The sequence below is a fragment of the Odontesthes bonariensis genome, chromosome 18, assembly GCF_027942865.1.
Source record: "Odontesthes bonariensis isolate fOdoBon6 chromosome 18, fOdoBon6.hap1, whole genome shotgun sequence".
In the NCBI taxonomy this organism is placed as follows: domain Eukaryota; kingdom Metazoa; phylum Chordata; class Actinopteri; order Atheriniformes; family Atherinopsidae; genus Odontesthes; species Odontesthes bonariensis.
The window spans coordinates 29,372,060-29,385,954 of NC_134523.1; the positions used below are offsets into that span (position 1 = coordinate 29,372,060).

General features: G+C 45.1%; 1 protein-coding gene across 2 annotated transcripts in view; it reads right to left on the reverse strand.

The window, feature by feature from the left end:
- Window positions 1-13,895, reverse strand: part of hivep3a (HIVEP zinc finger 3a) — a 52,538-nt gene that overhangs the window by 21,417 nt on the left and 17,226 nt on the right. The window lies entirely within an intron of this gene.

Sequence of the window (13,895 nt, forward strand, 5' to 3'; positions counted from 1 at the left end):
GGAGGGTGGGGGGGCACAGGGCAAGCGTTCATGCCAGAGGCCGGCTGAAATTAGTCCAGGCAACTCTGACATCACAGTTTAACTGAGTGACGTGGATGTGCAGCGTTGAGGGAACACCAGCTGGGGAGATGAAGGTAAGCGGTGAGCTGCTCATCTGTCCAGCCAAGAAAGCTGAGAGAGGAGTGGAGGAGAGCCAACGGTGTCCATCCTGCACCAGGAAACCCGGAATCCTGGTGACTGTAGGGGCCAAATACATAAAACTAAAGATTTATGACTAAAACCGGGTTCTGTGTGCATAAAGCAGAAATGTGCACACGCATTTGTTTCTCAGATTTCTAAAGTCGTGCATTTGCAAGGTTCTCTTCTGTAAATCTCACTCATCCACCGGCAGGATCCACACTCGTCTTGGTATGAAAAGGTGTAAACACTTTCTTTATTCATGTTCTGCGAGTAAAAACGCTGCCTTTTTAAGTTCTTACAACTAACGGGTGCAAACAGTGGGAGAGTTTTGCCAAATAAGAAATTCGGACACTCGGTCGAGTGGGAAAAGTTCCGAGAAAGAAACCTTAAATAAAGGGCCTGATGACAGGTTGTGCAAATTTCCACCGCACTATGAATGTGTGTGGTGCACACAAACAGGGAAACAGCTGAAAACCAAAACTTAAGGTTGACATACTGAAAAAAAAATAAAATGGCTGATGGGAATACATTGGGGCTTGAATGGAACATTCCTTAGTGATCAAGCTTGTTGCCATCAGCGACTGATCAGTGCGGCACAAAAATAAATAGGAACTGTGGATGAAAATGCAAATTAATAGGGAGGAAAAATCTAAATCTTAGATGCATCGAGATGTGGACGAGGAAGATTCTAAATCTAACTTGTCCATAATGTAATGTTGGTGGACAGTCCATACAACTCCAACCAGCATTCTTTGCATTAAGAGCTGGCACTTTGGCTTCTGTGAAGTCAAATTAAACTATTTTAGAAACATGACAAGCAGAAGCAACACAGACAGACACTTTAAAGTGAGATTCAAGCATCAAGCAGCAGCGTAACATAGGTAACAAATGTAGTCCCAGAGGAATGGATAAAGTAAGAATATAAATAGATCAAATAATCCACTTTAAGATAAAACCTAGAAAACAGAGACAAACTGAACAGAATCTGTGTTCAGGAACAGCAGATTTGTAGATGGAGGTGAATCTGTTCAGGTTTATTGGAAAAAAAAAAAGTTCCGAAAGTAAACATCACATACGAGTGACAGTGTCTGAATTCTATTAGTTTAAAAAGCAATCTAAAGGCGAAAATATAATAGGAGAATTTGTTGAGATGCGTCATTTGGCGCTGGGGTGTTCTGGCCTTCCTGCTGTGGCTGCGGAGTCTTTCTATGCAGCAGGTGACTTACCTGGATGGTGACTGCATTGTGCAGAGGGTGGTGGGCGATGTCTGGGATAAAGAGCAATTTGTCCAGGGTCCTCCATTCTGCCACTGTCACTAGAGAGTTCAACTGTGCCCCCCCACAGAGCCAGCCCTCCTCACCAGTCTGCCCAGTCCTGCTGTTTCTGTAAATTCTTCTTAGGAAGTATAAATGGGCTTTCTGTAGAGTGTCTGTGTGAACCGACCTTTCCCACCTGTTGTCCAGCTGTAGCAGGATTGTCTCTGACCACCTCCACGTTGGACCCCTTGATGGACATGGGTATCAATGTGGTTTGTTCCATCAGAAGTCCACCACCATCTCATTGGTCTAGGGCGAGTTCAGTCGCAGATGGTTCTGCTTGCACCACCTTAAAACATCCACAACCAGGCTCCTGTGCTCCTCCTCCTGCCTGTCCCTGACACAGCCACAGTGGACCTGGGGTCTGAGGAGATTCTGAATAAGTCGTTCAAAGGTCTTCATTATCAGGGATGTCCTTCAAACCCGCCTGTAATCTCCTTGCTCACTGGGATGTTTTTTCTCTGAAAATAGAGATTCTGTCTTGATTCTCCTGGACCTGTCTGCAGCATTTGACACAGTGAACCACCACATCCTTCTCTCTACCCTGGAGGGAATGGGTGTCTCTGGCTCTGCACTCTCCATGTTCTCATCCTACCTGACATGTCGTTCCTAGCAGGTCACACTGAGAGGGTCTGTGTCGAAGCCATGTAGGCTCACCACTGGGGTTCCGCAAGGTTCGGTCTTTTCTCCCTCTACACATCATCTCTTGGTTCTATTATCCACTCCCATAACTTTTCCTACCACTGCTATGCAGACGACACCCAGCTGGTTCTGTCTTTTCCCCCTTCTGACACCCAATTGAAGGCACGCATTGCTGCGTGCCTGGCAGACATATGGGGGTGGATGTCGATGCACCACCTTAAGCTCAACCTGGACAAGACTGAGCTGGTGTTTCTCCCGGGGAAGGGCTGCCCGTTCAGAGACCTGGCCATCACCATGGATGACTCCGTGGTGACGTTAACTCGGACTGCGAGGACCCTGGGTGTGACCCTGGACGACCAACTGTCGTTCTCGGCAAACATTGCATCAGTGACCAGTTCCTGCCGATTCCTCCTCTACAACATCCGGAGGATTCGCCCCTTCCTCACCAACAAAGCAGCGCAGGTGCTCATCCCGGCTCTTGTCATCTTCCGCCTGGACTACTGCAACTCCCTCCTTGCTGGCGCCCCGGCTTCTGCCATCAGACCTCTGGAGCTGGTTCAGAAAGCTGCTGCTCGTCTGGTGTTCAAACTCCCCAACTTCTCCCACACGACTCCCCTTCTCCACTCTCTACACTGGCTCCTTTTAGCTGCTCACATCCAGTTTAAGACTCTGGTGCTAGCCTACAGGCAGTGTTCGAATTATCCACCGGGCTTCGGGGGGGTCGGACTTTTTGCGGATCAAGTGATGACGTCGTCACCCCCCCCCCCCCAAAAAAAAAAAAAAAAAAAATCATGATAATATCATGATATGCAAACACAACAATACGTTATCATTTGCAAACTCCCTGCTAGAGCCTCAGATGAATCAAGTGACCACGTTCGCGGGAAGATCACATCAAAGCACTTGTCTGAGCATGAAATCATCTGGCAACCCTGCAAAATCCGCGCTGCGCAGGTGAATTCAGCTCAAATCTGCACGCAGCACTGTCAAGTTCAACCACCTAGCCAAAGTTTGTCTCACACACGTTGCTGCAGCAGGACGTTGCTAACTTTCCAGTTAGCAACAAGCACAGCAGCAGAACCAACACATGCAGAATAATACATAAATATTAAACCTAGCAACGACCCAACTTCAACCAGCTGTATGGCTTACCAAAAGCCCACTAGCAAACTAGCAACTAGCCTACATTGTGTAGTGCCCATGAGACGCAATCAAGAAATGTCAATCAGCAAAGTGAACCCAATGACGCATACAGAATCAAGCTGTAAATTATCAGACTACAACTGCCAAATTCAACATAGCTTGTAATGTCCGCTGTAAACAGTGTGCGCTTTTCTTGAGATTGAAAAGTGCTATAGACAGCCCCGTGGTGCTAGTAGTCATGGTATACTGCTAGCTGCTACATGAAATGGCTTCAAACAGAGTCAAAATTATGATTAATCCTATATTCGTCACGGCGGACATATGGTAAGGAATCCCATTTTTCCTACATGTGGGCATGCTATCCTTTTTGCCTTCTTGCTCGACACAGCTATCCTTGCTTCTTGCTTGGTGGAGTCACACTATCCATTTGCCTTCTTATTACTTAGTTAAAGGATATTATTCCAATTGTGCTTTAAACACATGATAAGCCTTGTACTTTATTTTCTGACATCAAGTATGTTGGTTGGTGTATTCTGGATTAGAGCAGTCCGCCTCTGTCTTTGAACTGAGACTACTTGTGCATGTTGACTCGATGGAATTCCTCTGATGTAGTCCTTGGCTAACTTTTTTCTCATGGGAGAAAGGGAAGCGGTCACCTGTCTTTGAGTGTTTGTAAGTTCAGTGCTTTAAAGTTGAAATAATATTAGTCTGATTTGTTAGTTTCATTTAACAAATCACGGGAAACCTCCACCTTGACACCTTAATTCCACGCGCTCGCATCTCAAACATCATTTTAACAGGCATCAAAACCCTGCATCTCAGTGCTGCCGATGTTTTGACTATGCGCGAGCTGCCTGCGAACATGCGAAACGCCCGCTGGTGGTACAGTCCATTGAAGGGGTGTTCCAAAACGCATCTTATTTGGTTATTCATAGTACACATTGAAAAATACTAAGTAACAAGACATTTTCAACACCTGATTTTAATAATAGATCCATTTTTTCAGTACCCCCCCGAAAGTGTAATTTAGTCCCATTTGGGGGGTATCAAGTCTCAATCGGGGGGGGTCTGACCCCCCCCCGGTACCCCCCGTAATTCGAACACTGCCTACAGGGCAGTGGAAGGAACAGCTTCTTCATACCTCCAGGCAATGGCAAAGCCCTACACCCCCGCCCGACCACTTCGCTCTGCAGCCTCCAGGTGGCTGGCTGCCCCGTCACTCAGCGGTCCCTGCGCACGATTGACACGTTCACGGCTTTTCTCTGTTCTGGCACCCCGATGGTGGAACGATCTTCCAACTGTCAGGACAGCTGAGTCGCTGCCCATCTTTCGCCGCAGGCTGAAAACCCACCTCTTCAGGAGGTGGGTTTTCAGCTAACAGTTGATGTCCCAGACCCACCCTCTTAGGACATCAACTGTTTCGTCCTAGCTCCTTACGCACTTATTTGTTTCCTAAATTGTCTTTGTTTTCTAAATGGTCTTCCCATTTGTCTAGGTACTTAACTTACCGCACTTACTTTAGCACTAGTTATGCTCTTAGCGGTTTGGTTTTGGAAGGAATTGCACTTATGATTTCTTGTGACCTGAAGTTCTTTTGCCTACCGATGTGGAACACACTTATTGTAAGTCGCTTTGGATAAAAGCGTCTGCAAAATGACCGTAATGTGATGTAATGTAATGCATGGCATCCTCCAGAGCTGTCGTGTCCTTCTGTTAAGGTAGTCTGTAACGCAGAATGTGACCCCCTTAATGTCCTCACTGTGTAATTCTATCACAACTCTCCAGTCAGAAGTCTCGAAGCAGCCTTTCCTGAACATCCACCTCTGGCACTGTAACATGTCCCGGGCTGCTCCATCTGATAATAACAAACAACGCAAGACTTCCTCCTTTACCTTTTGCGCTGTGTTGACAGTCTCTGTCCGCTCTTACAGTGGTGAAACCACGTTAGCATCAGTGGTGTTCTGATGAAGTAAACCGCACTCAGTATGCTCTGTCATTTTTCACATGGGCAATTAACTCTTCTATACTGTTGGTTAAACAGTTCACATTCCCTGTAATTACCGATGGAACAGAGGTCGTAGAACTCCACCATTTAGCTGTTAGCTTAGCCTGTCCCTTTATTCTGGCTCTGTGCCCTCTTTACCTCCTCATCAACTTATCTGGTACTGCGTCAACAAGTCTTAACGTTCAGAGCCAAAGTAGTGTCTTTCTTAGCTTAAAAAAGCTTAAAAACCCCAAAAAACAGAAATAAAGACGGATCAACGCCTCCAGCCAGGGAAGGATGAAATATACCCGATTATAGATGGTGCCGATCAGAGAACCATTGAGCAAATAACGGCAAAGCTTCCACGAAATGGAAGAAAAGGCAAAGCAAATTACAAACTCTGTCTTACTTTTATTGCCAAGAATTTGTTTCCATATTCGATTTCAGAACCAGGACTTTTGCACAGTGTTGCACACTTTGGACCCAGGATACAGCATCCCAACTCAGAATTTACTAACACAGTGATCCCCAAGATGAGACCAAAAGGTCATGTCGTAATGCGCACTTTATCACTGATTGATTAGCAGAAAGTTTCTCATGTGTTATTATGCATTATTTCTTTTAGAAATTCAAGATATACTGACACATTAAGTCAGTGAAAGTATGCTGCTATAGACACGCTTTGCTTTTCCTGTTGGTTCTTTTTCCAATGCTGAAAAGTATGTTGGCAAATGTAAGGTTCCGGTTAACTCGCTTTTATGATGGATCATTATAAATGCTTCTCTCTAAAAATACAAAGCAGTCACAGGTCAAGGAAACAGAAGCATTAATCATTCTCTAAACACATCGCAGCCCTCTGAATTGTAATTTAATCCGATCATAAGGTGCCTGGAGAACATCACCCTTCGGTGTTGCTTTTTTATCAATGTAAACGGCGAACGAGGAGGCTACTTCGCCAATTTTTATGGGGGGGGCAAAAAAGAAACAAGTAGGTATTGAAAGGAGCTTTGCAATAGTACAAGCAGCCAGAGTCAGTTGTAGTCACATGCCCTTTCTGTCCAGTCATTCACAGCTTCGGTCCAACCCGACCAATCAACATGCTGTATTACTGTGGCAGAGCTCATTCATTCTGCTGCTCTGTGCTCACTACAAGCTTATCTCCTCCTGTACTGCAGAACCCATTCATTCAAACATAGTTGTTCAGTCACTGTATACTGTAAATGACGCTTCTATCTAAATGCATTTCCAAGCATTTTATCCTGCCGATTGAGTGATTATTGTGACTACTCTGCTTATTCAATGTGAATCCTAACGCTATGAGTCTGGTAACTGTTCTGTTTTAAAGCTTTAACATTAAGCCCTGAGGTGTTATCTACGGTGCTCCTGGCTCAGAGAATGTATTTGATGCCCTTTTGTGACTTTTTCTCCTCCGACATACCGGATCTGCACCTTCTGTGTTCTGCATTACAAATTGAGCCCTTAATCCAAACAGATCTCAGTTCAGGGTTGAATCGGCAGAGACGGAACAGTGGGAAGTACAGAATGCGGCCGCAGAGTGAACACTTGAAAATGGTCCCAGCAAACGGCCGTGCGTGTAAAACGCTGAACATTTAACCTCAACATAGCAAGGCTGAGGATATTTTGGTTATTCCAGGTTTAAAGAAAGACATATCAAACACTTGTGTTTACTGAGGCCCGAACCTTCTGAAAATAAAGGCGATTACTGCCGTCAACGCACTGTATTTTGGTTTGTTTGTTCTCATTATTTGAGTATGACATGAGGACTAAAACTGGCTCTCGATCCACATGGCTGCCTTCTTGGAGGTGACAGTAGAGACAGTGTTGAACCTTTTCACAGCCGACGGCTCCGTCTGCGCAGCTGAGGCTTATCTGACTGGCCTTGTCAAAGAGAGAACATCATGCCACCAAACACATTTCCACAACAGGGCTCTTTTTTTCCCCTCTCCCTCTCTTTCTGTTAGGAATGTAGGACAAGAAACTGGATGGAAACAAAAAGATAAGATTTCCCAATACTCTCCTTTTCTCCCTCAACTTAGTGGCGGGGATGCATTTTGCACCTCAAGCTAAACAATACATTAACATTTAGCTGCGGCTGACCAGAATAAAAAGTGGGCTATTTTTGAAGATGCAGAGGCTGTATCAGCCTAATTTCAGCTAAAAGATCACGATGTAGGGGAGGTCACCTTTAAACAGGCCAACCATTTCCTCCTCTCTCTCTCTCTCTCTCTCTCTCTATCTCTCTCTGCTTTACAGTGAAGCCTTGTGTTTTCACGATAAATCTTTCACATCACTTCTGAAAGTCAAACTCATTCGACTTTAGCAGAACAAAACGGGGACAGATAAGTCTCAGCCTGACAGAGTGCAGGCTTCAAGCCAATGCCTGGGGGGAAACCAGAGTCCTTATGCCTCCGGCTGGATGGGGAAACAACATCACGAATGTTTGCATACTAGTGCTCCTGCGCGGCTTCTATATGCTTAAAAGAGCTCCGAGGCCGTCATGGAATAGAGTGCACTTTCAATGTGGCTGCCCCTAATGTGTGTGTGAGCAAATTACTCAAGTATGGTGGGTCAGAGACCACATATTCATCACATTTACCACACATTGATGGTTGCAAAAGGAGAAGCAGCCTGAAACTGAGGGGTTCAGAGCTGTCAAGTTTGTGTGAGTGTTACAGTCGCTAATGACCTGATGCAGCAGTCACTCCATCACTAAAGATGCAGACCTTCATTTGATGTTTAAAAAGCTAGAAAAAAAACATTTATATAATTACTAGGTGTACAGATTAAGTATGTGACCTGTTGCTAACATGGATCTGGAGCTGTATAGTTAACATATGAGAAACAAGCCAACATTAAAAAACAATTTAAAACTATAACCCCGCCTAGACGCAGGATTTCTCTTGGAGATACACGTTCTAACTCTCAGGAGAGACACACCAGCTCCCACTATCTGCAAAGTGAGGTCTTCCTGGAGGATGATGTCACTTTCCATGAGGTGGTGTTTTAATACACGTCGACCTTTAATCTGAAACACAGCCCAGTTCATGTACCCCAGTAAGAAGTGAAGCACCATGGGAACCATGAGATCCTAGTGTTCAGCCTGAGCTTACCTCGAGCACCTCCAATCCTGCTTCACACTGCAGGCTTCAGCCGGATCTGTTCAGTCAGCTGCCCGCACAGGCTCGGCTGTTTTGGGTTTTTTCTGCTACTGTTTGATACGAAGCTGAAGCTGATACGAAACATGGCCCTCCATTTCATCCTCCAGCACCTGGACTCCTCAGGAACCCACGCCAGGATCCTGTTTGTGGATTTCAGCTCTGCTTTCAACACAATCATCCCGGCTCTGCTACAGGACAAGCTCTCCCAGCTGAACGTGCCTGACTCCACCTGCAGGTGGATCACAGACTTCCTGTCTGACAGGAGGCAGCACGTGAGGCTGGGAAAACAGGTCTCAGACTCCCGGACCATCAGCACCGGTTCCCCTCAAGGCTGTGTTATTTCCCCTCTGCTCTTCTCCCTGTACACCAACAGCTGCTCCTCCAGTCACCAGTCTGTCAAACTCCTGAAGTTCGCGGACGACACCACCCTCATTGGACTCATCTCTGGTGGGGATGAGTCCGCCTACAGGTGGGAGATTGACCATCTGGTGACCTGGTGTGGGCTGAACAACCTGGAGCTCAACGCTGTTAAAACAGTGGAGATGGTGGTGGATTACAGGAAGAGCCCAGCCCCACTCACCCCCATCACCCTGATAGACTCCCCAGTCCACACTGTGGAGTCCTTCCGCTTCCTGGGCAGCATCATTTCCCAGGACCTCAAGTGGGAGCTGAACATCAGCTCCCTCACCAAGAAAGCACAACAGAGGATGTACTTCCTGCGGCAGCTGAAGAAACTCAACCTGCCAAAGACGATGATGGTGCACTTCTACACCTCCATCATCGAGTCCATCCTCACCTCTTCCATCACCATCTGGTACGCTGCTGCCACCGCCAAGGACAAGCGCAGGCTGCAGCGTGTCATCCACTCTGCGGAGAGGGTGATCGGCTGCAATCTGCCATCTCTGCAGGACCTGTACGCCTCCAGGACGCTGAGGCGTGCAGGCAAGATTGTGGCCGACCCCTCCCACCCCGGATACAAACTTTTTGAAGCACTCCCCTCTGGCAGGAGGCTGCGCTCCATCAGGACCAAAACCTCCCGCCACAAGAACAGCTTCTTCCCCTCTGCAGTTGGCCTCACCAACAAGGCCCGCTGTACCCCCCCACTGACATGACCCCTTATCCCCACTGACACTTGATATATTAACGTTCTGTCTCGCTGTCATTACAGAGCGCGTTACATTAACGCACTCTTCTTACAAATACTTTGCACATATTTTTAATTTTTTTTTTACATTTATTACTTTATTCTATTATTATTATATTTTTTGTTTTGTTCTTATGGCACCAAACAGACCAGGCCAAATTCCTCGTGATGTACAAATTACTTGGCAATAAAACCTTTTCTGATTCTGATTCTAATGGGAGCACTGACCAAGTAACAAACCAAAACAAGGAGCTGAAAGATGCTAAAATCTTGGCTTCCAGCTTTAGCTTCAGTGTGTTCATTCGATTCAGTTCAACTTTATTTACACAGCACCAATTCACAACAAATGTAATGTGAAGTCACTCTAAAGATAAAGTCTAATTTCAGCCAATTGTGGTCCAATTCAATATAATCGAATAAAATCATCTGAATTAAAAAAAAAAAAATACAAAAACTGAAAATAGTCCTATTGATACAATTCCAATCGAAAAAAAAAAAAAGTTACCTCGATTGTTATTTTGACCTGACATGGAATGGGCCCAGTGGCATTTTCACGTTATAAATTCAGCCCTGAAGACACGTTTGGACGTCTGGCTCCTGAAGCTTAGCAGGTAAGTTTTATTGTAGTTTTTTTTTTTTTTTTTTTTTAAAGAAAGCTGAGCTCCACCTAAATCTGAAATAACTTCTCTACTTAGACATCACACACATGGTCAGATATGGGCCACCAAATATGTTGTGAGTAACAGATAATCTTATTTGACCTATAAAGAAAATATGAGCAGAAACATCCATTCATGTCTGAGCGTGGGTGTTATGAGCTGGAGTGTCGCAGCATCCAGCTAAGAAGCAGAGACGGAACACAGACTCTGTCCTCGTCAGTCCAGCACATGTGGCCATCAAACACCTCTGAGACGGCACACTCTGTCCGCTGCCGCCTGCTGGGTCAGAGTCAGCCTATGTTACTTACTGACACAGTGTTCACGACTATTTAAAACGTTGGGGCGTAAAACATGGGAGTGCAGACTATAAATTCAGCGTATAGAAAGTGAGGATCAAGAGGGTCTTGTTTGTGGCAGTAAATAAAACTGTCTGGATGAAAAAAAAGCTGAAATGTACCTTTTACATCAGTTTGTGTTTGGATGTGTGTAAACCCAACCAATAAATCCCAGCATTTAACCACAACCACAAGGTCCCCATGCCCTCATCCAGACACCCATCCACACAGACCATAGACCCCCCCCCCACCAATTTAAAGAGTCCGCAGAGAGCGTCTGCTGGATGTCCCAACAGTGGAGCACGCTGACAGATGTTGAGCAGAGCTCAGCTCTGGTGGGTAGTCCCGGTTTAGACTCCACAACAAAGTATTCCAATAACATACGAACTCCACATGTGTACCATTTGGACCTAAGAGGAATGTCTTTACATTTAAAATGCAACATTTGATTATTTACTGTGCAAGCACGCAGTTTGCTTTGAGTAAATTAACCGATGCAAGCAAATTAAATACACTCCACCTGCGGGGGTGTGACAGTTTTTTCATAAAACTGCTCTTACTCCCTTCGCCGCCTCTTTGTTTGTGTTAAAAGAATAATCATCTCCACCGCTCACCTGAGCGGAGCTGCTCAGCCGCTCTGTTGACCGCTGATGGAGTTTGTGTTTTCCAACCCGTGAAAAAGGTCTTTCATCTATTTCAGTCCGGCTGCCTGTGAGGATTTGTTACTTTTCTCTACCACTATATACACAGGGTGTCCAGAGACGTGGACTCACTGGGGATCGAACCACTGTCCTTCCTGTTAGAAGACAACCGCTCTACCAGCTGAGCCTCGGCATAAAACCTTTAAGCTTTGATATGAAGTCTCAGGCTTTGCTTCTAGGCAGGCATATGCACAACTAATCATACGATCATGTGATTTCCACTAAGTCTCATGGGGAAGAAGTTGGACTCAGATCTTGGACTGGGATTCTACCCCTAAAACACAGTGGTGTGACCTTTTGGCTAGCTGGGCCACCTGCAAATGCAATTATGTCGAATAAGACCCGGGGCTTCACCGATAGTTATATCAGCATCTCTCAATCTTGTTTTCTGATCATCAGATCACACTTCGCTCAACAGTTTGTTATTCACTTTATTTCCCTGACAAATACTTTCTTGCTCGTTAAAATGTACCAGAAGCTGATGTGCACCGACAGATGTGCAGCACGGACCACCGAAGTGTAAACCATTCCCTTAACAGCTTCAGTAATGCTCTGCACACTGATCTGCAGGGGTGGTCCACCACCGAAGCCTCATCCTGAGCCAGGAAAAACCCCGCTTACAGGCTGCTGGATCCTGTGCCAGACACTGGCTGATGGTGCTGCAGTTCCTTGGTCAGCAGCACAGGCTGATAAAAGTCAATACTTTGTGGTCTCAAATTATAAGCAAGCAGAGAAAATAGCTGTCCATACATCGCCTTAGTGACTTCCAAGCAGTGACAACGTTTTTATAGATATAATGGACTCGGAGACAATGAGTTCATTTACAAAAAAGTGGGGAAATTAGATATTTAGAGCAGCCGCAAACCGAATCAGGAACAAGGAAAGAGGCGCTAAGAATGGACGGCACTGTGCAAGCAGAGGAAAAACAGCCCAGAAGTTTAGAGGAAATACTGGTGAGGAAAACTGACCAGCAGCTCACTATATTTGTCTCCACATCTAAGTTGGACTGTTCCTGTCAGTCTTTGTGGTTTGTGGGTTCTGTTCAGCCGCTGACTGAAACGGTGACACTGATCACGCGCTGAGGACAGACTACACCTGCAGTCTCAGACTCTGCGAGTCAGGCTGTCTGAACAGGAAAGTAATGATTCATACGACACAGTGAATGAAGAAATAAATGAAAGGACATTTTCAGAGCAGAAAGAATTCTTTGCTTCAGCTGTTTGCTGAGCAGCAATGACATCAGCAGGAAAAAAACACACAGATGCTCAGCAGTTGCAGGCATTACATGTTGACATCATAATACCAAATATTTGGTGTATCTATTCACTTAAAATTGTTTCTCATTTCATGGCTCTGGTCCGATTCTGATTTAGATATATTTGGGAATATGTCTGTGTATTTGGATACAACTCTTTAAATATCGTCATCATCATCATGATTGTTTTGGTGAAGGTTACATGAGGCTGTGGTAAATGTTCCATCTGCACAGAAGCAACAGATCTACCTTCTCCTACACTCGGGTCGGGTTTAAGTTTCGTCTCGCACTGCGTTGAATCAAATGGGATGCAGAGCGCAGAGGGGTTTCCTCTCTGTGCAGGTAGGGGCGCAGACAGTGACTGTGGTTGCTTTATATTTTGCAGAGTGCCTTGTTTGGGAAAAAAAAAAGAAAAAGAAAATGGCTTAAAGAGAAAGGCTTTTATCTGCTTAAAGGTTCACTTTGGTTCTTTTATGACCTCTTGGCTCTTAGAGGGATCCAACAATGGTTGAACTTGTTCCACTCGTACACATTTAGAGACACACTGGTCTGGTAGAAGTTTTCTTTTCTTTTTCCCCAATCGAGAAGGGCTAGGCAGAACAGCAATAAAAATGACAGTACACTGTATATGGGTATCTTTTCAGGACATTTACCATTATGATATTGTAAATGAATAAAAAAAAAGTGTTTTCCTCTCTTCTTCCTCTCCTCTCAGAGTGCATCTAAAACATCTGAAGTCCAAATAAAGCTGTTCTTATTCGCATTTTTTACTTTTACTGTTATCAGACAGCCCAACGAGTTAAAAATACCAACAACTGTCAAATACTACATGTTAACCAACATATACAATATATAATCGTCTAATAATTTCACCACTGTCAAAGTCTGTGTTCGGATTTCAGTTGAAGTAAATACTGTTGTAAAGTCAGCCCACATCCAGGCTGAGAGACCAAAGAAAAGCAGCTCGTGTCAGTGCTCCTGGGGCAGTTCTGCTGACACTCTTCAATGATAATTAACCACAGTAAGTCCAACAACTCTCTACATCCAACACCTTTTTGTCATTGTTGTAACTGTGTCGACAAAGTCGGTGAGTTGGCAACGATGAGAAGAAGCCGTTGCTGACAGAGGGAAGACAGGGGGGGAGTAAAGACAAATGGATGGGAGGCACCGACGTCATTGTTCTGTCCCGACGCCATTCAGATGCATCTCTCAGGTCCTGCGTCGGGTCTTTGCTGGATTTTTTCCTCTTTCTGAAGAACATCACTTTCAGATACGGTTCATCGGCTGCCCATAGTTTTTTAGGCTTGCCACTTCTTCTTTGTCCTCCTTAGATCTAGTTTCTTTACATTTTCTATGA